The sequence below is a fragment of the Ranitomeya imitator genome, chromosome 2 (genome assembly GCF_032444005.1).
Source record: "Ranitomeya imitator isolate aRanImi1 chromosome 2, aRanImi1.pri, whole genome shotgun sequence".
Taxonomy (NCBI): Eukaryota; Metazoa; Chordata; class Amphibia; order Anura; family Dendrobatidae; genus Ranitomeya; species Ranitomeya imitator.
This window is the reverse complement of record NC_091283.1, coordinates 486,694,134-486,719,005: the sequence shown is the minus strand read 5'-3', so window position 1 is coordinate 486,719,005 and position 24,872 is coordinate 486,694,134. Positions and strand designations below refer to the sequence as shown.

General features: G+C 43.7%; 1 long non-coding RNA gene across 1 annotated transcript in view; it reads left to right on the top strand.

The window, feature by feature from the left end:
- The window catches only part of LOC138667509 (uncharacterized), a 147,755-nt gene that overhangs the window by 1,182 nt on the left and 121,701 nt on the right, over positions 1–24,872 (top strand). The window contains exon 3 of the long non-coding RNA XR_011318798.1: positions 1,675–1,710. This is a non-coding gene — a long non-coding RNA (uncharacterized lncRNA). The remainder of the gene's footprint in view (positions 1–1,674; positions 1,711–24,872) is intronic.

Genomic DNA, 24,872 nt, shown 5'->3' with positions numbered 1-24,872 from the left:
TCCAAACTAAAACTATAGTGAGTATATAGATAAATGCACTGCTATTAAAGGGTTATTGGTACTGCACTGCATTGGATTGGTAATAAACGCTATCGTCTCCTCTTCCTGTTCTGGATCGGTTCAGCCTAGTCAGACCAGCCAAAATATTCCTCTGATTTCACTCCAAGCAGAAAGGAGTAACCAGAGCTGAGCTGGCAGAGAAAGAAAAGCAGAAGGAGGAGGGGAAGGGAAAGTATGGAGAGTCACAAAACATAATGGGGGGGGGGGAGGGGGGGATATTAATCGAGGGGCCAACAAACTTAGCGGATGTGATTTTTAAATGCAAAAAGAATAGAAAGTATAAAACGTTTTAAACATGGTATAAATGATACATTTAGCCTCTAACATCATTACAGAAGTATGGAATAATACTATTCTAACAGGAACCAATCAATAAAATTACCAGAGAATATGTTTGTTGCATATGCCTATTTAAAAGTATCCATTCTGCTAGAGAAAAAAACAAAATGGCTTCGTCCAAGATGGTGCCGCCAGCGCCATAGCATCTATTGGATCGCCGATAGATGCTGCTGTGCAGGCATGAACGGCACCATCTTAGTCCGGACAATTTTTTTTAATCGAGCCAGATGGCGCAGCCAGCGCCTGCGCAGTAGCATCTATCGGCGATCTGATGGATGATACTGCGCAGGTGGTGTCAAATTGGAGGAGGCAATTTTTTTTCTAGCAAGATAGCGCCGCCGATGCCTGCACAGTAACACCTATCGGATCGCAGCTAGCTGCTACTGCGCAGGTGCGGCCGGAACCATTTTGACACAGATTTTTTAACAAATTTATTTATAGCATCAAATAAAAGAATTAAATGCACATTATACATGCATTATGCTGCAGCGCTGGCGCCGCTACCTGCCTGCTGATGGTGATTTTAAATATATAATATTCATTATGTAAAATAAGGGGCAGAAGCCAAACAGATGAATACCTAATCAGAGCATCATATGAAGATTCCCCCCACCCAAGGCCGCTCCGGAGCACACGCATATCATTAACCCCTTAACGACCAGGGGTATTTTTGGTCTTGCCTTTTCATTTTTTGCTCTCTTTCTTCTCAGTCATACATTTTTATTTTTTGGTCAATATGGCCATGTGAGGGCTTGTTTTCTGCGGGACGAGATGTACATTTGAACGACACCATTGGTTTTACCATGTCGTGAAATAGAAAATAGGAAAAAAATTCCAAGTGCAATTAAATTGCAAAAAAAGTGCAAACCCACACTTGTTTTTTGTTTGCCTTTTTTACTAGGTTCACTAGATGCTAAAACTGACCTGCCATTATGATTCTTCGGGTCATTACGAGTTCATAGACAGCAAACATGCCTAGGTTATTTTTTATCTAAGTGGTAAAAAAAAATTCCAAAGTTTGTAAAAAAAAAAAAAAAAGTTGCCATTTTCCGAGACCCGTAGCGTCTCAATTTTTCAGGATCTGGGGCCGGGTAAAGGCTTATTTTTTGTGTACCAATCTGACGTTTAAACTGATACCATTTTGGTGTGTATGCAATCTTTTGATCGCCTGTTATTGCAATGTTGCAGCGAACAAAAAACGTAATTCTGGTGTTTTGATTTTTTTTCTCGCTACGCCGTTTACCAATTTGATTAATTATTTTTTTATATTGCTAGAAAGGACGATTCTGAACATGGCGATACCAAATATGTGTATGTATATTTTTTTATTGTTTTATTGTGAATGGGGCGAAAGAGGGGTGATTTGAACTTTTATATATATTTTTCACTTTTTTAATATGTTTAAAACTTTTTTTTTTACTTGCTTCAATAGTAGTAATATATAAACAATAATACACCATTTTTGAAAATAAACCCCCTAACGATCTTAGACATCTTAGACATCGTAGATGTGTTGTGAGAGCTTTGGAGCCCCAAGTGTTTCACTACAGGTTATAACGCAGAGCCGTGAAAATAAAAATTCTTTCTTTTTCCACAAAAATTATTTTTTAGCCTCCAGTTTTGTATTTTCCCAAGGGTAACAAGAGAAAATGGACCCCAAAAGTTGTTGTCCAATTTGTCCTGAGTATGCTGATACTTCATATGTGGGGGGTAACCACCGTTTGGGCGCATGGCAGAGCTCGGAAGGGAAGGAGCGCCATTTGGAATGCAGACTTAGATGGATTGGTCTGCAGGCGTCACATTGCATTTGCAGAGCCCCTGATGTACCTAAACAGTAGAAACCCCCCATAAGTGACCCCTGTAATGCAGTGACCCCTGTAACAGGTAGGGGGCGCTGCATGGTCTCCCAATTATACGCACGGAGGCGTATTGAGGCTGTGAGAGTGCATGGCAGTTGCATGCATGGATGTGATGATGTGATAAAGTCTGGCATTGTGGTGAATGGCCGATATGTGTGCCGCAGAGGAGGAGACTCTGTGCTGCCAGCCTGAATCGATGTGGTGTTGTGGGACTATAGGTCCCAGAAGTATTTTGTATGTTTATAATGGGAGGTTGGCAGGGCTAGTTATGGGAGATGGGCAGGACATACTAACCACACACCCACACAGGGGAGTGGTTACACCTAGATAATGCGACCAGGGTGTGGGTCACATGTGGTCTGAGTGTGTAGACCTGTATGGTACAGGTGCAAGGTCCTGATAGAAACCTCTGTGTTGGGCGTGCTAGCCCTGAAGAGCACGTGGTGGGACTTTGCTACTGGTGGCCCGGGTATTGGACGGTCCCAGCAGGGAACGGACGTCCTGAATAGTACCCGGACAGGCTACCTGTGTGATCCTGAGTAACCTGGGTGTTGGGAGGTCCTGGGAGTAGGACCGGATCCCTGAACAGCACGAAGTGAGGACTGGGATCTGCAGAGCCAGTGCCAGCTACTGTGTGGGGAAGCTACAGTCCTTCGGTGGGTCTGGACTGTCTAATGTGTGCTGATCAGGCAAGTTGGAGATCCCCGTGAGGCAGCATTCCCAAGAGAGAGGACTGACAAGGAGTCAGCAGGTGGGGCAGGAGCTCTCAGAAGGTACCATAGTCTGTTGGTGCTAATTGTTTCTATGAACTGTGTGGTAACCCACGGCAACTGGTCAGAAGAGGACCAGCGTGTTTAGTTACTGCAAAGGGATAATGCAAGCCAATGATACAGTGTGTAATGGACTATATGTAAGCCGGTGATTTGTCACCTGGCTTACGGCGCGGTTTATGACTTGAAAATAAACCGTATGCACTGATTTGTGTTGAAAATTCGTTCCCGTGTGCTTCAATCCTGTGCCAAGCAAGTAATTCCCTACCCGTTAATGAGTGCAATCTCACACCCCATATTAGAAACTAGACCCCCCCAAGGAACTTATCTAGATGTGTTGTGAGAACTTTGAACCCCCAAGTATTTCACTATAGTTTAAAACGCAGAGCGGTGAAAATAACAAATCATTTTTTTCCCACAAAAATGGTCTTTTAGCCCCCCAAATTTGTATTTTCCCAAGGGTAACAAGAGAAATTGGACCGCAGATGTTGTTGTCCAATTTGTCCTGAGTACGCTGATACCCCATATGTTGGGGTAAACCCCTGTTTGGGCGCACGGGAGAGCTCGGAAGGGAAGGAGCACTGTTTTACTTCTTCAACGCAGAATTGGCTGGATTTGAGATCGGACGCCATGTCGCGTTTGGAGAGCCCTGATGTGCCTAAACAGTGGAAACCCCCAATTGTAACTGAAACCCTAACCCAAACACACCCCTAATCCCAACCACACCCCTAACCCCAACCACACCCCTAACGCCAACACACCCCTAACCCTAATCCCAACCATAACCCTAACCACACCCCTAACCCTGACACCCCTAACCCTAATCCCAACCTAAATGTAATCCTAGCCCTAACCCTAGCCCTAACCTTAGCCCCAACCCTAACCCTAACCCTAATGGGAAAATGGAAATAAACACATTTTTTTAAATTTTATTATTTGTCCCTAACTAAGAGGGTGATGAAGTGGGGTTTGATTTACTTTTATAGCTGGTTTTTTAGCGGATTTTTATGATTGGCAGCTGTCACACACTAAAACACGCTTTTTATTGCAAAAAATATTTTTTTGCGTTACCACATTTTGAGAGCTATAATTTTTCCATATTTTGGTCCACAGAGTCATGTGAGGTCTTGTTTTTTGCAGGACGAGTTGAAGGTTTTATTGGTAACATTTTCGGGCATGTGACATTTTTTGATTGCTTTTTATCCTGATTTTTGTGAGGCAGTATGACCAAAAACCAGCTATTCATGAATTTCTTTTTTGGGGGGCGTTTATACCGTTCCGCGTTTGGTAAAATTGATAAAGCAGTTTTATTCTTCGGGTCAGTACGATTACAGCGATACCTCATTTATATCATTTTTTTATGTTTTGGCGCTTTTATCCGATAAAAACTATTTTATAGAAGAAATAATTATTTTGCATCGCTTTATTCTGAGGACTATAACTTTTTTTTATTTTTTCGCTGATGACGCTGTCTGGCTGCTCGTTTTTTGTGGGACAAGAAGACGTTTTCAGCGGTACCGTGGTTATTTATATCTGTCTTTTTAATCGCGTGTTATTCTATGTTTTGTTTGGCAGTATGATAATAAAGCATTTGTTTTTTGCCTCTTTTTTTTTTTTACAGTGTACACTGAAGGGGTTAACTAGTGGGACAGTTTTATAGGTCGGGTTGATACGGACGCGGCGATACTAAATATGTGTACTTTTGTTGTTTTTCCTTTTTTATTTTTATTTAGATAAAGGAATGTATTTATGGGAACAATATTTATTTATTTTTCTCTATTTAGGAATTTATTTTTTTTACACATCTAAAAATTTTTTTTTTAACTTTATAACATTGCCCCGGGGAGGGGGGGGGGGGGGGGGGCATCATGTTATAAGGTCAGATCGCTGATCTGACACTTTGCAATGCACTATGTCAGATCAGCGATCTGACGTGCACTGCTCCTGGCTTACCAGCGCTTGCTCTGAGCAGGCGCTTGGTAAGCCACCTCCCTGCAGGACCCGGATGCAGCCCCGCGGCCATTTTGGATCCGAGGCCTGCAGGGAGGAGGCGCTCGGTACAAAGTGAGCACATCGCCTTGTACCGAGGGTCTCAGAGAAGCACGCAGGGAGCCCCCTCCATGCGCGATGCTTCCCTATGCCCCCGGAATGCTGCGATCATGTTTGATCGCAGTGTGCCGGGGGTTAATGTGCCGGGGCAGTCCTTGACGGCTCCTGGCACATAGTGCCAGATGTCAGCTGCGATAGTCAGCTGACACTCGGTCGCGCTCCCCCCATGAGCGCGGCCGATCGCTATGACGTACTATCACGTCCCTTGGAATTAAGTCCCAGATCACCTTGACGGGATAGTACGTCATATGGGATTAAGGGGTTAATATAATGAAATCATCATATTATATAGCACTGTGTACTTACAATTGCTCATTTTGCCTTTATACCTAGTTAATTTTTCTCTGTTCCATTAGGTCTCTGACATTACATGATTGAAAACTAACTAGCTGAATTATTCTAAATTGTATATAGAAACAGGAAGTATCTTTTCTCTGTAGGAGTCATCATTAGAACTATAATACCACATCACATGCAAAGTCTCCAGCAGCCCAGCTTAACCTCCTCTTCAACTCCTTTGCTTCCCCCACTCATTACACTTTGCAGTGATGTAGACTGGTAGTTTTAATGATGATTCATGTAGAAAAAAGTGTCCTCCTGTTTCTACATAGAGTTTAGAAGGATTTAGCTAGTCTGTTTTTAATCATGTGATGTCATAGACCTAATGGAAAAAAGAACAATTATTTTAAGAGGATAAAAACGTTGCTGGGACTGCTTCTTTAAAATTTGAAGTATATGAAATTAGCACATATGAAACACCGACCTCAGCAAATCTCCACTACCCTATTGTTTTTAATATTTGTACTTTCACCATTAAAAGGAACCTGTCACCATGAAAATTTAGTTGAATCTGCAGGCACCATATTATAGGCAGGGGGAGTGGAGTAGATTGGTATAAAGTTTTGTGAGAAAACACTCAGTATAACCTGTGTTTTAATCTTTCTAGTATTTTTGGTCCAGTGTCCAGTCCTGACAGTCTCTATGCATGCTTTATAGAAAAAAAACCTGTGAATCACTGATAGGACCAACTACTGGACCCAAAAAAAAACCAGAGCCAAGGTTTAAATTATTAAAATACAAATTACCGTAAGGTGGAACAACACTAGAGTATAGCAGCAGATGAGATATGCAAATAACACTCCAACTCTGGTGTGAGCATGATCAGAGTGTCAGTGCATTGTGCTTCCGATCCTTTAGCAGGAGAGAATCGGAGTGCACAGGAGCAGAGAAGACAGAGAAAGTAATTTCTCCATTGCCTGTATTGGCGTATATTGGACTGGATTCTGGTGACATCCGCGTGCAGTCCGATGTTTCATACAAATTAATAATCTGACTGAGCCGAGTCTTGCTACCAAAAGAAGCACGCTGTGATTGTTTTCTCATGCCAAGTCACAGATCTCCACTGCCCCATAGTATAACATTGGGCCGAGTGCTATCATACAAAACATCGGATTAGTTTCTAAATTTACACAGCCAACCAATTCCTACCTGTACATCCACTATGTATTTCCTTTAAGTAGAGGGCTTTTCGGTCTCTTTCGTCCCGCTACATTTAGCCCAACTTGGGTCTCTCCCTAAGGTGGCTAGCATGTATGTATCGCTTGCTCACCGAGCCCCACTCCATACAGCCAACCAATTCCAGCCCTGTGCTGATGAGGGCCTAAAGCCCGAAACACGTGTCCACAGGTAGGAATTGGTTGGCTGTGTAAATTTAGAAACTAATCCGCAGCATTGCACGCTTGGCGATTCCAAGCGCTGTGGATTAGACTGGGGTGGAAAGAGATGATTTGCATAGCTCCGCCTACTGCAAAGGATTCTGGGTAAACCTGCTATTCTTTGTATTATGCTGCTTGCAAGTACTTTCCGTTTCAGGAAAGCATCCACTATGTATTTCCTTTAAGTAGAGGGCTTTTCGGTCTCTTTCGTCCCGCTACATTTAGCCCAACTTGGGTCTGTCCCTAAGGTGGCTAGCATGTATGTATCGCTTGCTCACCGAGCCCCACTCCATACAGCCAACCAATTCCAGCCCTGTGCTGATGAGGGCCTAAAGCCCGAAACACGTGTCCACAGGTAGGAATTGGTTGGCTGTGTAAATTTAGAAACTAATCCGCAGCATTGCACGCTTGGCGATTCCAAGCGCTGTGGATTAGACTGGGGTGGAAAGAGAGGATTTGCATAGCTCCGCCTACTGCAAAGGATTCTGGGTAAACTGGGGTTCTGGGGTTCTTTGTATTATGCTGCTTGCAAGTACTTTCCGTTTCAGGAAAGCATCCACTATGTATTTCCTTTAAGTAGAGGGCTTTTCGGTCTCTTTCGTCCCGCTACATTTAGCCCAACTTGGGTCTCTCCCTAAGGTGGCTAGCATGTATGTATCGCTTGCTCACCGAGCCCCACTCCATACAGCCAACCAATTCCAGCCCTGTACTGATGAGGGCCTAAAGCCCGAAACACGTGTCCACAGGTAGGAATTGGTTGGCTGTGTAAATTTAGAAACTAATCCGCAGCATTGCACACTTGGCGATTCCAAGCGCTGTGGATTAGACTGGGGTGGAAAGAGATGATTTGCATAGCTCCGCCTACTGCAAAGGATTCTGGGTAAACCTGCTATTCTTTGTATTATGCTGCTTGCAAGTACTTTCCGTTTCAGGAAAGCATCCACTATGTATTAACCTGATAATGGCATTAATATATTTATTTTATTGTACGTGTAATACCAAGCACAATTGCTTGAAGATCCCAATACTACAGTGTAGTCTTGTAGACTAGGCAGCATATGGGGGTTACATATTTAATGAATCCCAGTATTTAAACGCTGTACAGAAATGAAGGCGGAGGGCAGATTGGGCTAGTCTCAAAAACCAAAAAGATGTGAACATAACATTGATGGTTAGTGATAAGAAGTAAAATGTCATTGTATATACTGTAAATGGCTCTCTACTGATGTGCACCATCTGTGAGTTATAATGAATGTTTTGTCTATGTGAAGAGCAGAACAAAAATGATTACCTCAATGAACAAAAATAAAAAAAAGAATTTGTGATAAATATTGACCTGTCCATTCAAGGACATTTTAGCTATAGTATGAAATCCTGTTTTTCTTGTCTGTGGAATTGCCTTTGTACTGTTTGTTGTGAAACTGCCGCCCACTAAACTGTTTTCTTTTCTTTTCTTTCTTTCCTGTTTTGTCTCTTTGTTTAAACATGCAAAACTTGTATAACCACTAAACCTACTATATAAAGAAGGGATAGCACCGTTGAAGGCAGGCGTGCTTCAGAGACTTCCCAGTGATACACTATACAAGACGTGTCTTGTGTATTATTTTCTGGTGATTCCCCACTTCCAAAGGCTGCTCCGACTGAGTGTGATCCCGACATTTCCTGGCGCCTGAACAGGGACCCGAGGTCTGTGTATTCCTTCAAGAACACCGGCAGAATACGAACGAAAAGAGAATCTGGGATAATGGACGGCAGATGAACAAAAACCTGGCCAGGTAAGAGACACTGTTAGATCTCTTATATCTGCCCTGCACTGTCCGTAAGATTTTCTGTGTCGTGTTCTTTAGCGGGTAGTTCTAGTAGAGGAGGATACCTATAGCTCGGGTTCTTGAACTATTTAGGAATTGATCACCTCACGGAGTACGGCATTGAATGAGAGTGAATGTGAATAGAAGGTGTGTGGAAGTTGGGAATAGCCCTATAAGCCGCCCAGGGAGTTGAAACAGAAGAAGTGACTGTCCCACTGGGCAACGTGGTTGCGTCCTTTCGGGGAGACCTCCGCGCCTATGTTCAATCTCTGATCCTGTCTTTGACAAAAACCTGGTGACGGATAAGTGTATGATAGTATGAGCCCAGGACAGATAAATTAGCCTGGGACAAGAATACGTTGTATGTGATAGTATGAGCCCAGGACAGATAAATTAGCCTGGGACAAGATACGTTGTATGTTCTTTTTCTTTTTCTGTCTGGTTGCATTTGTGTTGTTTGCTATAGGTGTAGGAATCAGGATTTTCTTACATCAACACAGTTTAAACATCCTAGCTCCTTAGGAAGAAGGTAACGAGGTATTCTCATACCCAAACGCCACCTAGGGCAAGAAAAAGACATCCTAGCTCCTTAGGAAGAAGGTAACGAGGTATTCTCATACCCAAACGCCACCTAGGGCAAGAAAGCTCAGGATAAGAAAATGGGGAATAAGCAAACAAAGTCGGAACCAGAAGAATTAGATATCTATACTATCATAAAGGAGAGAAGTGGTGAAGATGCCACTAAGGGGCTGAAAAAGATTTTTAGTAAGTTTGGAGTTACTAGGGCAGAAGCTTTTAGTAGAAAACTATGGGAAGGAATTCAGGAAAGGAAAAAAGGCATAATCAGAGACAAGAAATGGATAGATCAGATCCAAGCATTGATTGATGTCTCTAGGGTAGCAGAAAATGAGGGATGGACATATAATCAACAGAGTAAAAAGTGGTGTATTAGACCCACAGGCTGTGGAGAAAAACAAAATGTGGAATCTAAAAATACCCCACCCCCATACCTTAACCCACATGCCCCATCTTTTCTCCAAACACCACCTCAAAGTTTAGCCGGACCAGGAGGATGGGTATGTCCGCACTGTGGACAACAAAATCCAGACTGGAGAAATGATTGCCTAGCCTGTGGAACACCTAGACATGGCGCTGTACTTGCCCCTGTTAGGGTAGTACCAAGACCCTTTAGGGAACCTGGTGCTGACGGAGTAATGGGAACTAGATATCACCAAACTCGACAATATTTCCCTTGGTCCCCCGCTGAAGGCATGTCTCTCTTGCATAACGCACCAGATCCCACCCAGTGTCCAGTTAGATTTGCACAATATATACAGCAAATTATGCAGACTCACGCTGGAGTTTGGGCAGATGGAGAAGAATTATGTAGAATGAAAATGACTCCTGGACTCTTCCAGGAGCTATTAGCAAATCTACAGGTACATAGGCCCCAAGCAGGAGATGGTGCCTTACAAACGATAGAATCAGGTACACAATTTGTAGATCACTTAATGGTTTTCATGAGGGAGAGACAGAGGCAGAGAGGAACAACGGGAGTGGTGGCTCAGAAATCTGGACAATCAGTAGACGAATATTATCTAAGTGTAGAAAATAATTTCAGAGATGAAGGCATGGATCTAACCGCTCCAGGAATGATGAGGTTAGTTACAAAAACCTTTATAGATGGATTGTCTCCAAAAGTGAAGGAAAAGCTTAAGGCCGCAACCCCTGATTGGAGAACCTTGGAAGACCCACACCTGGCTAGACAGAAAGCTGTAGGGATAGAAATGGACTTAAGAGAAAATTCTAAGCCAGTAAGAATTGCACAGGCTAATACTGGCTCTGCTAATCAAAAGTTTACTTGTCATTACTGTAAGAAGCCAGGACATTTCCAAAGGGAATGTAGGAAGAGAAAAGCAGATATAGATTCAGGAACCTTTGTACCCAAAAATAGGATAAATAACCCAGTGCCTGATCAAACAGACAGCTCAGAATGACTGAAAGTTATGCAGGTCTCTCTTCCTTCTAGAAGACCAATAATACAAGTTGAAGTTGAGGGTAAAAATGTACCTTTTCTGATAGATACGGGAGCAACATCCTCCATTTTAAATCAGGACTTTTTACCATATCCTGACAATATATCCTCAAAGGTTACATATGCAGAAGGGTATGATGGTAAAATTCAGGCGTTGCCCTTTACAAAACCTTTAAATGTGAGCTTTGGCCCTAAAACTTTTGTATCCAAATTTTTATTTGCTAAAGGTGCACCTACCTGCTTGTTGGGTACTGATGTCTTAAGTAAAATGCATGCAAACATCCATTTTAGAGAAGATGGCACAGTTATGCTGACCATCCCTGAAGATGCAGAAACTCTGGAACCATATGTTAGAATACAGGCAATGGAGGATTTTCCCGAAATTTACACTCAACAAGCAAAAATTGACTTGTCTCGGGTTCCTGACAGCCTATGGGCAAAAGGAGACACTGATGTAGGATTTTTATCAGTAGCTCCTATACTGTTAGAAACTGCCCCGGGAACCATATTACCTCAGCTTAGGCAATACCCCATCAGCGCCCAGCAAGAACAGGCGATTTCTCAACAAATTCAGGATTATGTGTTACAAGGTGTTTTGGTAGAAATCAGGTCACCCGCCAATACACCCTTATATCCTGTTAAAAAGAAAGTGTCCTCCAAAGAAACTATGGTGAAATATCGCATGGTGCACGACTTACGGGAAATCAATAAGGTTTTGGCACCGGTCACCCCTGTGGTACCGAATCCTCATACCTTACTGTCTCAAATTCCCAGCACTGCTGCAGATTTTACGGTAATTGACTTATCAAACGCATTTTTTTCTGTGCCACTACATAAGAACTGTTGGCATTTGTTTGCCTTTACATTCAAGGGTAAACAATTAGCATGGACAAGATTGCCACAAGGTATGGTACACTCACCAACTTTGTACTCTGAAGCAATGCAGACCGTGCTAAAAAATTTCATCCCAGAACCAGGAGTAGTCATTCTACAGTATGTAGATGACTTACTTATTTGTTGCCCTGATGAGCAGACGGCAGTTACCTCAACTGTTAATTTCTTAATTTTCCTAGCGCAAGAAGGCTGTAAAGTAAATAGACAGAAACTCCAGGCTTGTCAACAAACAGTCGTGTTTTTAGGTCACTGCATATCACAGGGCATCAGACACCTCACACCTCAACGTACGGAAGCCATACGTAACATGCTTGAACCCAGGAATCACAAACAGCTGCGTGCTTTCCTAGGTATTGTTTCACACTGTAGACAGTGGATCATACATGCAAGTCAACTCATGCAGCCTTTATATGACTGTATTGCCAACACACCATATTCACTCAGTGAAGAGGCTAAACAGTCATTTTCCTCTTTGAAAACAGCACTGGTATCAGCTCCGGCTTTGGGACTCCCAGACTACACTAAACCTTTTCAATTGATGGCAGCTGAGATATCCTCACATGCTACAGGGGTGCTCACACAAAAACATGGAAACAAACAGAGACCTGTGGCATACATATCAGCTCATCTGGACCCTGTAGCTAGAGCCGCACCTTCTTGTGTAAGAGTAGTAGCCGCAATTTCACTGTTATTAGATAAAGCTTCTGAGATTGTTCTTGATCACCCACTTCTAGTTCAGACCACTCATGATGTACATGGCATTCTTAACCAGGTCCAACCTAAACATATTTCAATGGCCAGACACCTCCGTCTCCAATGTTCCCTACTACTGCCGCCCAACATTTCCTTTGCCAGGATTCAGACTCTTAATCTCGCGTCTTTGCTCCCTTTAGAGTCTGAGGGGGGTACCATACCTGAGGAAACTGCACTCTCCAACTCCTTTGAAACTGCACTCTCCAACTCCTTTGACCCATCAAAGTCAATGCATGATTGTGTACAATTAATGGAACAAGAGACTCAGGGCTTATGTAATGTACGTGACAAGCCACTCTGTAATGCTACATTTGAACTTTTCATAGATGGCAGTAGATATGCAGATATGAATGGACAATTTCATACAGGTTATGCGGTAGTAACTCAGCATGAAGTGCTGAAAGCAGAACCTCTCCCTGCTAATCAGTCTGCACAAGAAGCAGAACTTACGGCATTAGTTGAAGCTCTAAAAATAGCCAAAGATCAGACAGCAAACATATACACTGATTCTAGATATGCACATGGCATTATTTTCGATTTTGGCGTAATATGGAGAGCCAGAGGTTATATGACTGCTTCAGGCCAACCTGTTAAACATGCCTCCCTCATTAGACAGATTCTGGAGGCAGCACAAGAAACTAAAGAAATAGCGGTGATAAAGGTAGCTGCACATGTGAGACTCGACACCGAGGAAGCCAGGGGTAACGATAAAGCCGATAAGGCAGCAAAACAGGCAGCACGTAAACCCTTACATCATGCCCACACACTAGATAGCTCTGAAGATGATGAGGAAAGATTGAAGGAAGCTCAGAAACAGGTAGACGACGAAGAACGAGGGCAGTGGCAGAAAAAAGGGGCAGAAGATCAGCAAGGATTATGGAAAAAAGGAACTTTGTTGTGTTTACCCAGAGCCTGGTACCCCGCAGTGGCAAGTGACCTCCACCTACCCACGCATGTGTCGGCAAATGGTATGACGCTCAAGGTAAAAGAAAGGTGGTTGGCTCCAGGCTTTGGTAATTTTGCTCGGAACATGTGTGCTGCATGCGCTATATGCCTGGCACACAATCCAGGTCAGGCCATTAAAACCCCAACCAAGCATCATGTAAGACCACTGTATCCCTTTCAAAGACTCCAGATCGACTACATCCAACTTCCTAGGTACAATGGATACGAATATGTGCTTGTGTGTGTGGACATGTTCTCAGGGTGGCCAGAGGCTTATCCAGTTCGTAAAGCCTCAGCAAAAACTACTGCCATTAAAATAGCACATGAACTGATACCCCGTTACGGCATGCCTGAGGTGATCGAGTCAGATAGGGGTACCCATTTTACTGGGGAAATATTCCAGAATTGACAGAAAAAAAGACTCGCACATCCAAACTAGTGTGAATAGGTGCATACCAGGAGCAGCTACCTCCATACATAAATATACAAAAAAAGTTGCACTCTATCGTGCAAAAGCATGTCTAATATGAAATATATGAAATATGAATAGCAAAATGGCTTTTGAACATTAGGAAAATATTTAAGAGACGCTTTGCACAGAATTTGATATAATCAAATAGTGTGAGCCCATCAACCAATCGTCAAGGTGGTCTCATAAAACTGATGGGTCCCTGATCTCCCTGTTCAAATGTGAACACTTACCGAAGGCCAATGTCTGTATGCCTGGGTGAATGTGGACACCTCTGTTCAGCAAAGCCTACATATGGGTTGACCGGGACCAAGTGTGATGAGATGCAATTAAAAACCACATGGTGATGGGAGGAGTGCGCAGTCAGTCAGCTAACATAGAAATGACAGAAAAAAAGACTCGCACATCCAAACTAGTGTGAATAGGTGCATACCAGGAGCAGCTACCTCCATACATAAATATACAAAAAAGGTTGCACTCTATCGTGCAAAAGCATGTCTAATATGAAATATATGAAATATGAATAGCAAAATGGCTTTTGAACATTAGGAAAATATTTAAGAGACGCTTTGCACAGAATTTGATATAATCAAATAGTGTGAGCCCATCAACCAATCGTCAAGGTGGTCTCATAAAACTGATGGGTCCCTGATCTCCCTGTTCAAATGTGAACACTTACCGAAGGCCAATGTCTGTATGCCTGGGTGAATGTGGACACCTCTGTTCAGCAAAGCCTACATATGGGTTGACCGGGACCAAGTGTGATGAGATGCAATTAAAAACCACATGGTGATGGGAGGAGTGCGCAGTCAGTCAGCTAACATAGAAATGACAGAAAAAAAGACTCGCACATCCAAACTAGTGTGAATAGGTGCATACCAGGAGCAGCTACCTCCATACATAAATATACAAAAAAGGTTGCACTCTATCGTGCAAAAGCATGTCTAATATGAAATATATGAAATATGAATAGCAAAATGGCTTTTGAACATTAGGAAAATATTTAAGAGACGCTTTGCACAGAATTTGATATAATCAAATAGTGTGAGCCCATCAACCAATCGTCAAGGTGGTCTCATAAAACTGATGGGTCCCTGATCTCCCTGTTCAAATGTGAACACTTACCGAAGGCCAATGTCTGTATGCCTGGGTGAATGTGGACACCTCTGTTCAGCAAAGCCTACATATGGGTTGACCGGGACCAAGTGTGATGAGATGCAATTAAAAACCACATGGTGATGGGAGGAGTGCGCAGTCAGTCAGCTAACATAGAAATGACAGAAAAAAAGACTCGCACATCCAAACTAGTGTGAATAGGTGCATACCAGGAGCAGCTACCTCCATACATAAATATACAAAAAAGGTTGCACTCTATCGTGCAAAAGCATGTCTAATATGAAATATATGAAATATGAATAGCAAAATGGCTTTTGAACATTAGGAAAATATTTAAGAGACGCTTTGCACAGAATTTGATATAATCAAATAGTGTGAGCCCATCAACCAATCGTCAAGGTGGTCTCATAAAACTGATGGGTCCCTGATCTCCCTGTTCAAATGTGAACACTTACCGAAGGCCAATGTCTGTATGCCTGGGTGAATGTGGACACCTCTGTTCAGCAAAGCCTACATATGGGTTGACCGGGACCAAGTGTGATGAGATGCAATTAAAAACCACATGGTGATGGGAGGAGTGCGCAGTCAGTCAGCTAACATAGAAATGACAGAAAAAAAGACTCGCACATCCAAACTAGTGTGAATAGGTGCATACCAGGAGCAGCTACCTCCATACATAAATATACAAAAAAGGTTGCACTCTATCGTGCAAAAGCATGTCTAATATGAAATATATGAAATATGAATAGCAAAATGGCTTTTGAACATTAGGAAAATATTTAAGAGACGCTTTGCACAGAATTTGATATAATCAAATAGTGTGAGCCCATCAACCAATCGTCAAGGTGGTCTCATAAAACTGATGGGTCCCTGATCTCCCTGTTCAAATGTGAACACTTACCGAAGGCCAATGTCTGTATGCCTGGGTGAATGTGGACACCTCTGTTCAGCAAAGCCTACATATGGGTTGACCGGGACCAAGTGTGATGAGATGCAATTAAAAACCACATGGTGATGGGATATTCCCATAATATTCCAGAATGTTATGAAAATGTTGGGAGTAGAAAACCAGTTTCACACTCCATATCATCCACGGAGTTCAGGTAAAGTGGAAAGATTAAATGGGACAATAAAATTAAAAATCCAGAAGGCCATGGCAGAAACAGGAAAGCCTTGGACCGAGTGTCTACCACTTGCCCTGTATTCCATCCGAAACACCCCAAGGGGGAAGGCTAAGCTGTCACCACATGAGATTCTTTTTGGTAGAGCAGCAAATTTGGGTTGTTATTTTCCACAACAACTGATGTTGAATACTGAGACTTTAACTGCTTATGTACAAGAATTACAAAAACGTTTAACTAAAGTGCATTCGCAAGTTTTTGCTTCCCTTTCAGATCCAGAAAATCTCGAAGGAGGCCACAAGTTGGAACCTGGTGATCAAGTCTACGTGAAAAGACACACCAGAAAGACTCTGGAACCGAGATTTGACGGACCTTTCCAAGTCCTGTTAACAACTCCAACAGCAGTCAAGCTTGAAGGAAAGGCATCATGGATACATGCAAGCCATTGCAAAAAAGCAGTATAAGACTCATGATATTGATGTTAATAATGTTAACCTCAACGGAGGCATGGGAAAGACTGAATTCTCTAGCCCCTTTGAACAATAGATTCGTACAACATCATAGAAAATTAGTGCATGACTTGTTAAATAATACGCAACCCCTGGATTGTTGGATCTGTACCCATTCACCAGTATCAGCCACAAGTATACCTTTTCTAGCAGTTCCCGTGTCAGCTGAAGAAATATTCGCTTGGCCTAATTGTTCAGACAACCTGGCCAACAACCAACCTGGCAATACTAGACTATGGAATACTACAATCGCCATACCAATTGTGGGATGGGTAGAATTTCCTTGGTGGCAGGGCAATCTTACAGGAAAAATAGACAACTTACAATATTTAGCATTCAAGGGAGGAAAATGGGTACCTAGGAATAAGACTGGATTAACTGATTTAGGACAGGTCCCCACTGAAAATCTACAGCTCAGTTTCAGTACAACCACCCCTTCCTCTGATGCTTTCAAACCTACAGTATTGGAAAGATACATACATAATAGAAAATGGGAACATTCTGAGTTGTTCCCCCAAGGTGATGCAGACAGTTGTACAAGTAAGTCAGGGAACCTGGTTTGTAATGAATCCAATGAGTATGTCAACGGAATGCATGTATGTGGGAATCCCGCAGCCGGGTACTGTAGCCCCTTGGGACAAAAACCCTCTTGGTGTATGCTTCAGAATGTATCTAGTTTTGTGGATTTGGCTCACAGATTGGTATTGCAGCACTCAGCTTTGTGGGATCTGCCTGAGGGTACATTTTGGATATGCGGAGAAGGAGCATATAAATGGCTTCCCGTAGGTATAAAGGGTACTTGTACATTAGGACGCCTAACCCCGGCTACTTTCATAATTTCAAATAAACAAGTGAATATGCAAGCCGTGCCCAAGCACACACTGTATAAAAGAGCTGCAGATAACTCACCACGTCCCTCGGGGAGGCCGCATATAGTACAAATGGGAATTCCCAACAAAATTGCTAGTACCATTTTTATTTATCCTATGTTAACACAGATGTGGGATAAATTAGTTAGAGCCACGGATTATCTAGATGATCAGATTTGGGATATATTGGACATATTAAATACTAGTATAGCTGTACAGAATCAGCTTATAATAGTCACTAACCAACATACCCTGGTATTGGATTACCTAACTGCCTCACAAGGGGGTATGTGTCAAATCATCGGACCCACCTGCTGTCATTATATAGACCCGAATAGTACTATGAGTATGAGATTTAAATTAAAAGACGTACAACGACTCAGGGATCAGTATGACAAAGACAATGACCAAAATAAGGATAGCTGGTGGTCAGATACCTTTTCTTTTCTTAACCCGGCCAATTGGTTCAGAGGGATCGGTGGGTGGGTTACCGGGATTATGCAAAGCCTAATACATACAGTTATGGTTATTGTAATTATATATGTATTATTCAAGGTTGTACTCAAGGGTATCTCGGTATGCACAAATAAATTTTGTGTAATGGATGCGAGAATATAAAGTTTTTTTTTTTTTGTAATATCACAAAAAGAATGACTAAAATGATCGACAAGGTTTTGAATGGAATATGTCAAAGGGGGGATTGTGAAGAGCAGAACAAAAATGATTACCTCAATGAACAAAAATAAAAAAAAGAATTTGTGATAAATATTGACCTGTCCATTCAAGGACATTTTAGCTATAGTATGAAATCCTGTTTTTCTTGTCTGTGGAATTGCCTTTGTACTGTTTGTTGTGAAACTGCCGCCCACTAAACTGTTTTCTTTTCTTTTCTTTCTTTCCTGTTTTGTCTCTTTGTTTAAACATGCAAAACTTGTATAACCACTAAACCTACTATATAAAGAAGGGATAGCACCGTTGAAGGCAGGCGTGCTTCAGAGACTTCCCAGTGATACACTATACAAGACGTGTCTTGTGTATTATTTTCTGGTGATTCCCCACTTCCAAAGGCTGCTCCGACTGAGTGTGATCCCGACAGTCTATAACAATCACAAATTGGGCCTGAAGTCAAGAAAATATCATGAATATTTTATACAAAAAATGGCTGAAAAGAAACATGCAATCATATCTGTGTTAGTGTAACTTTAGCGCTGCGTATTATACAGTGGCATGTAAAAGTTTGGGCACCCCTGAGCAAAATTACTGTTATTTGAATAGTTAAGCAAGTTCAAGATGAAATGATCTCTAAAAGGGCTAAAGTTAAAGATGACACATTTCCTTTGTATTTTAGGCAAAAAGAAAAAATATTTTCAACTTTTACATTTTAATACCGTAATTACAAAAAGGAAAATTGGCCAATGCAAAAGTTTGGGCACCCAGCATGGTTAGTACCTAGTAGCACCCCTTTTTGAAAGTATCACAGCAAGTACCGTATATACTCGAGTATAAGCCGAGATTTTCAGCCCAAATTTTAGGGCTGAAAGTGCCCCCCTCGGCTTATACTCGAGTCACGGTAGCGGTGGGGTCGGCAGGTGAGGGGCTGAGGGCGCTGAGGCATACTTACCTAGTCCCAGCGATCCTCGCGCTGTCCCTGCCGTCCCACGGTCTTCTGTGCTGCAGCTTCTTCCTCTCTTCAGCGGTCACGTGGGACCGCTCATTACAGAAATGAATAAGCGGCTCCACCTCCCATAGGGGCGGAGCCGCTTATTCATTTCTCTAATCAGCGGTGCCGGTGACCGCTGATAGAGAAAGAAGCTGCAGCGCCGAAGACAGGAGGGGACAGCGCGAGGATCGCCAGGACTAGGTGAGTATGTTATATTCACCTGTCCTCGTTCCAGCCGCCGGGCGCCGATCCATCTTCCCGGCCGGCGCCTCCATCTTCCCGGCGTCTGCGCTCTCTGACTGATCAGGCAGAGGGCGCGATGACGCATATAGTGTGCGCGGCGCCCTCTGCCTGATCAGTCAGAGCAGAGACGCCGGGAAGATGGAGGCGCCGGAACGAGACGCCGGGAGCTGCAATCAAGGGAGGTGAGTATGTGTTTTTTTTTTTTTATTGCAGCAGTAGCAGCGGCAGCACAGATTAATGTGGAGCATCTATGGGGCACAGTGAACGGTGCAGAGCACCGTATAAGGCACAGCTAGGGGGCACAATGAACGGTGCAGAGCACCGTATAAGGCACAGCTAGGGGGCACAATGAACGGTGCAGAGCACCGTATAAGGCACAGCTAGGGGGCACAATGAACGGTGCAGAGCACCGTATAAGGCACAGCTAGGGGGCACAATGAACGGTGCAGAGCACCGTATAAGGCACAGCTAGGGGGCACAATGAACGGTGCAGAGCACCGTATAAGGCACAGCTAGGGGGCACAATGAACGGTGCAGAGCACCGTATAAGGCACAGCTAGGGGGCACAGTGAACGGTGCAGAGCACCGTATATGGCACAGCTAGGGGGCACAGTGAACGGTGCAGAGCACCGTATAAGGCACAGCTAGGGGGCACAATGAACGGTGCAGAGCACCGTATAAGGCACAGCTAGGGGGCACAGTGAACGGTGCAGAGCACCGTATAAGGCACAGCTAGGGGGCACAATGAACGGTGCAGAGCACCGTATAAGGCACAGCTAGGGGGCACAATGAACGGTGCAGAGCACCGTATAAGGCACAGCTAGGGGGCACAATGAACGGTGCAGAGCACTATATGGCACAGCTAGGGGGCACAGTGAACGGTGCGGAGCACCGTATAAGGCACAGCTAGGGGGCACAGTGAACGGTGCAGAGCACCGTATATGGCACAGCTAGGGGGCACAATGAACGGTGCAGAGCACCGTATATGGCACAGCTATGGGGCACAGTGAACGGTGCAGAGCACTGTATATGGCACAGCTATGGGGCACAGTGAACGGTGCAGAGCACTGTATATGGCACAGCTAGGGGGCACAGTGAACGGTGCAGAGCACTATATGGGGCACAGCTATGGGGAAATATGAATGGTGTAGAGCACTATATGGCACAGCTATGGGGAAATAATGATCTATTTTTATTTTTGAAATTCACCGGTAGTTGCTGCATTTCCACCCTAGGCTTATACTCGAGTCAATAAGTTTTCCCAGTTTTTTGTGGCAAAATTAGGGGGGTCGGCTTATACTCGGGTCGGCTTATACTCGAGTATATACGGTAACTGCTTTTTGTAGCCAGATGAGAGCCTTTCAATTCTTTGGGGGATTTTCATCCATTCTTCCTTGGAAAATTCTTCCTGTTCAGGGAAGATTCCTGGGTCGTCTTGCATGCACTGCTATTTTGAGGGCGAGCCACAGATTTACAGTGATGTTCAGATCAGGCGACTATGAGGGCCATTATAAAACCTACAACTTGTACCTTTTGAGATAGTCTATTGTAGATGTTGAAGTGTGTTTAGAATCATTATCCAATTGTAGAATCCATCCTCTTTTCAACTTAAGCTTTTTTACAGATGGTGTTATGTTTGCATCAAGAATTTGTTGAAATTTCATCATTGAATCTACTCTTCCCCCTACCCATTAAATGTTCCCCGTGCCATTGGCTGCAACACAGTTGCAAAGCATGATTGATCCACCCCAATTTTCTTTCCCTGAAATTCTGTGCCCATTCCTCTCCACACATATCTTTGATTGTGGCCATTGAGTTCTATTTTAATCTCATCAGGTCATAGTTTTTGTTAGGAAGTTATAAGGGTTAAAGTTGACCAGCGATTTCTCATTTTTACAGCAAGATGTACACAACCATTTTTTTCAGGGACCACCTCATATTTGAAGGGACCTTGAGGGGCCTGTATGACAGAAAATAGCCCAAAGTGACACCATTCTAAAAACTGCACCCCTTAAGGTGCTCAAAAACCACATTCAATAAGTTTATTAACTGTTCAGATGCTTCACAGGAATTAATGGAACATGGAAGGTAAAAAAATAAACATTAACCGTATATACTCGAGTATAAGCTGAGTTTTTCAACACATTTCTTTGTGCTGAAAACGCCCCCTTGGCTTATATTCGAGTCATTGTCCCAGAAGACGGCCGGGGAGGGGGAGCAGTGGGTCACAGGAGTCAGGAGCCAGCGGCTGCAGCTAAGTGTTGTGAGCGAAGCTAAAGAGAAATGAATATTCAGTGCGCTGGCAGTGAATATTTATTTCTTTAATAGAGCGGCACCTTGTCAGCTGCAACCACTGGCTTCCAGCGGTAAGTTTTTTCACAAATTTTTTTCTTTAGAACCAATTTTTTTTTTTACTTTCACGAGGGTAAGTGTAGAAAATGGACCATACAATTTGTTGCACAATTTCTCCTGAGCATGTCAATACCCCATATGTGGAGGAAAACCACTGTTTGGGCGCACGGCAGGGATCAAAAGGGAAGAAGCGCCATTTGACTTTGAGCATAAAATTTGTTGGCATAATTAGCGGACGCCATCTCGTGTTCAGAGAGCCCCTGATGTGCGTAAACAGTGGAAACCACTCACAAGTGACCCAATTTTAAAAACTAGACCCCTCAGGGAACTTATCAAGATGTGTGGTGAGCACTTTGAAACCCACAGGAGCTTCACAGAAGTTTAAAACATTGAGCTGGAAAAATTAAAAAAAAAAATCAAATTTTTCCCACAAATGTTTTTTAGCTCTAAATTTTGCATTTTCATAAGGGTAACAGGAGAAATTTCACAGTACAATTCATTGTGCATATTGTCCTGAGTATGCAGATACCCAATATGTGGAAGAAAACTACTGTTAGGATGCACGGCAGGGCTTGGAAGGGAAGGAGCGCCTTTGACTTTTTTAATGCAAAATTTGCCAGAATATTTACCAGACGTCATGTTGCATTTGGAGAGCCCCTGATGTGCCTAAGCAGTTGAAACCCCTCACAAGTGACACCATTTTGGAAACTATAGCCATCAGGGAACTTATCTAGATAGGTGTTGAGCACCTTGAAATCCCAAGTGCATCGCAGAAGTTTATAATGTTGAGCCGTGAATTTAATACAAAAAAATCATATTTTTCCCACAAAAAGTTTTGTAACCCCAAAATTTAGCTTTATTCAGTCACCATGACAGCACCACGAGAGAGAGGGGATCCGCCCTTCAGGGACAGGAAACCTACAGACAAGGGCGGCACCTTTCTCCCGCATCAGTTGGTTTCCTGTCCCTGACAGGCGAACCTCTTCAGACAGACCTTATGAAGAACTTCGAAGAAAAGATGACTACCCAGTCCTGGTGGTCCGATTCAGATAGCGGGGGTCCCCTACCTCGGACTATCCAGGATGCTGCAAGCACCACACAGCAGGGGGACTGCTTGTGTCAGGTGTCAGCAGGGAGAAGCAGCCTTCAGAACAGCTTGCTTCTTAGTGACCCGTCGCCGCAGGTACCTGGTAAGTATGTGGTGCCTGCTCCTGGGGCCGTGTCTGGCGGGGCCTTCCGGGTCTTGTCGTGTCCTACTGTGATGAGCGCTTTAATCCAGGTGGCGGCCGGCATGTTCAGTTGTGCATGGACTGACCGTGGTCGCAACCGGAAGAGGCGTTCCCTGGGAGGCCAGCGGCGCAGCCTGATGACGCGATCAGTGGCGCAGTCCGATGACGCGGCCGGGCATGCGCGGTAGAGCCGTGCCGGCTAGAGGTGTCTCCCTGATGATTGCCAGTGAGAATGGAGGTGTGGCGGGGCCTGGGGAGGCCCTATTGTCGGCCGGGGGAGCAGCCTTGGGAGGGGGAGGCCAATCATCAGGATGTTGCCGGGCAGGTCACATGGAGATCCTGCTGACCCCCATCCGAGGACGGTACCATTGGGGGCATATTCAAAAGGGATATGGCGGCTGCTGGGTGTCTCAGACCCATTTTCAAATGGAGTTGCCGGTGCAAGAAGCACCGCAGCTTGAGAAGCGGCAGCAGCCTCAGGCCTTAGAAGAGACCCATGCTATCTCCCAGCGTCAATCTAGTGGCAGTAGTCGCGTTGGTGGTGTTAAGAGTGTTCAAAAGTTGAGCAAGTCCTCAGGCCGTAAAGCATCACCGGCTAGGAAGGACCCCCCATTACCTACGGTACCATTCACTACGCATCTGGGTAAGTGATCTACATGAAAGTTCACTTAGTGATCTTCTGTTCCTCTTTATGTTCCCGCTCTCCTTATTAGGGGAGAAAATGTTCCACCAAGGCCAAACACAGGTAGTGTGGTGAGTGTGTGGAACCGCTCCCAGATGGTCATGATAAAATGTTGTGCAAACCTTGTATACAACGTTTAATAGAGGAGGAGGCCTTACGTCTACCTTAAGGGATATAGTTAGACAAGAAATCAGGGGTTCTATTAAGTCCATATCCCAAAAGACAGATTTTAAAAGTGGAAAAAAATTAGAACCCCAGTTTCGGATTTTGGTTCAGACTCGGATGAACTAAGCTCAGATTCCTCTCCATCTTCAGTCAGTCAGAGTGGTCCATGCAGGACATAATGTTTAGATAAAAAATCCCGTAGATCTTTCCCGGTGATTGATAAAATAAAACACATTAATTACGTGGGAATGGAAGAAACCTGAGAGGAAAGGATCGCTCCCACCAGCGTTTAAGAGGAGGTATCCATTCGAGGAAGAATTATCATCCTCATGGGATAAAGCCCCGAAACTAGACACGGCAGTAGCCAAGGCGTGTAAAAAGACCTTGCTACCATTTCAGGATTTAGGCAATCTAAAAGATCCATTAGACAGAAAGGCTGATGTTTTTCTTAAAGGTGCTTGGGAATTGGCGGCAGGATCTCTGAGACCGGCAATTGCGGCTACTTGTACAGCACGGTCACTAATAGTGTGGCTTGACCGCCTGGAAGATCAACTCAACAACAAAGTCCCTAGAAATGAGATCTTATCCTCCCTTCCTATAATTCAGGAGGCAGCAGCTTTTCTTTCAGACGCCTCGACAGATTCTGTAAAATTGGCAGCTAGATCTTCAGCGGCCCGCAGGGTTTTATGGATAAAGTGTTGGCCAGGAGATTTGCAGGCCAGATCAAAACTGTGCCATTCCCTGTGAGGGGGCACACTTGTTTGGGCCGGTGCTTGATGAACTGTTAGAAAAAGCAGGTGATAATAAAAATCTATTCCCCTTCCTAGACTACAATAGACAAAAAAAACATGTTTGGGAGAGAAGAAAAGACAAATCGCGGCGCCCTAAGTGCGTAAACACAATATTATAGTCTTTAAAGGGTGGACAATTTTATGCACTCACCTGATAAAAGACTAAAATGGCTTTAGATCGTGTATCCTCCAAATTCCCTCTGAAATACTTTTCAATATACAGGGCTTGCAGCTTGCCTCGGGTGGATCCAAGTGAGAGAGCCAGAGTAAGGCTCACACAGGATGAGTAGTTCAAGAAAAGCACATCCAGCCCATGAATGGCAGCGCTTCCCAGGACTCACATTCAAAGATGATATTTCATATTTTTTTATTTCATAAC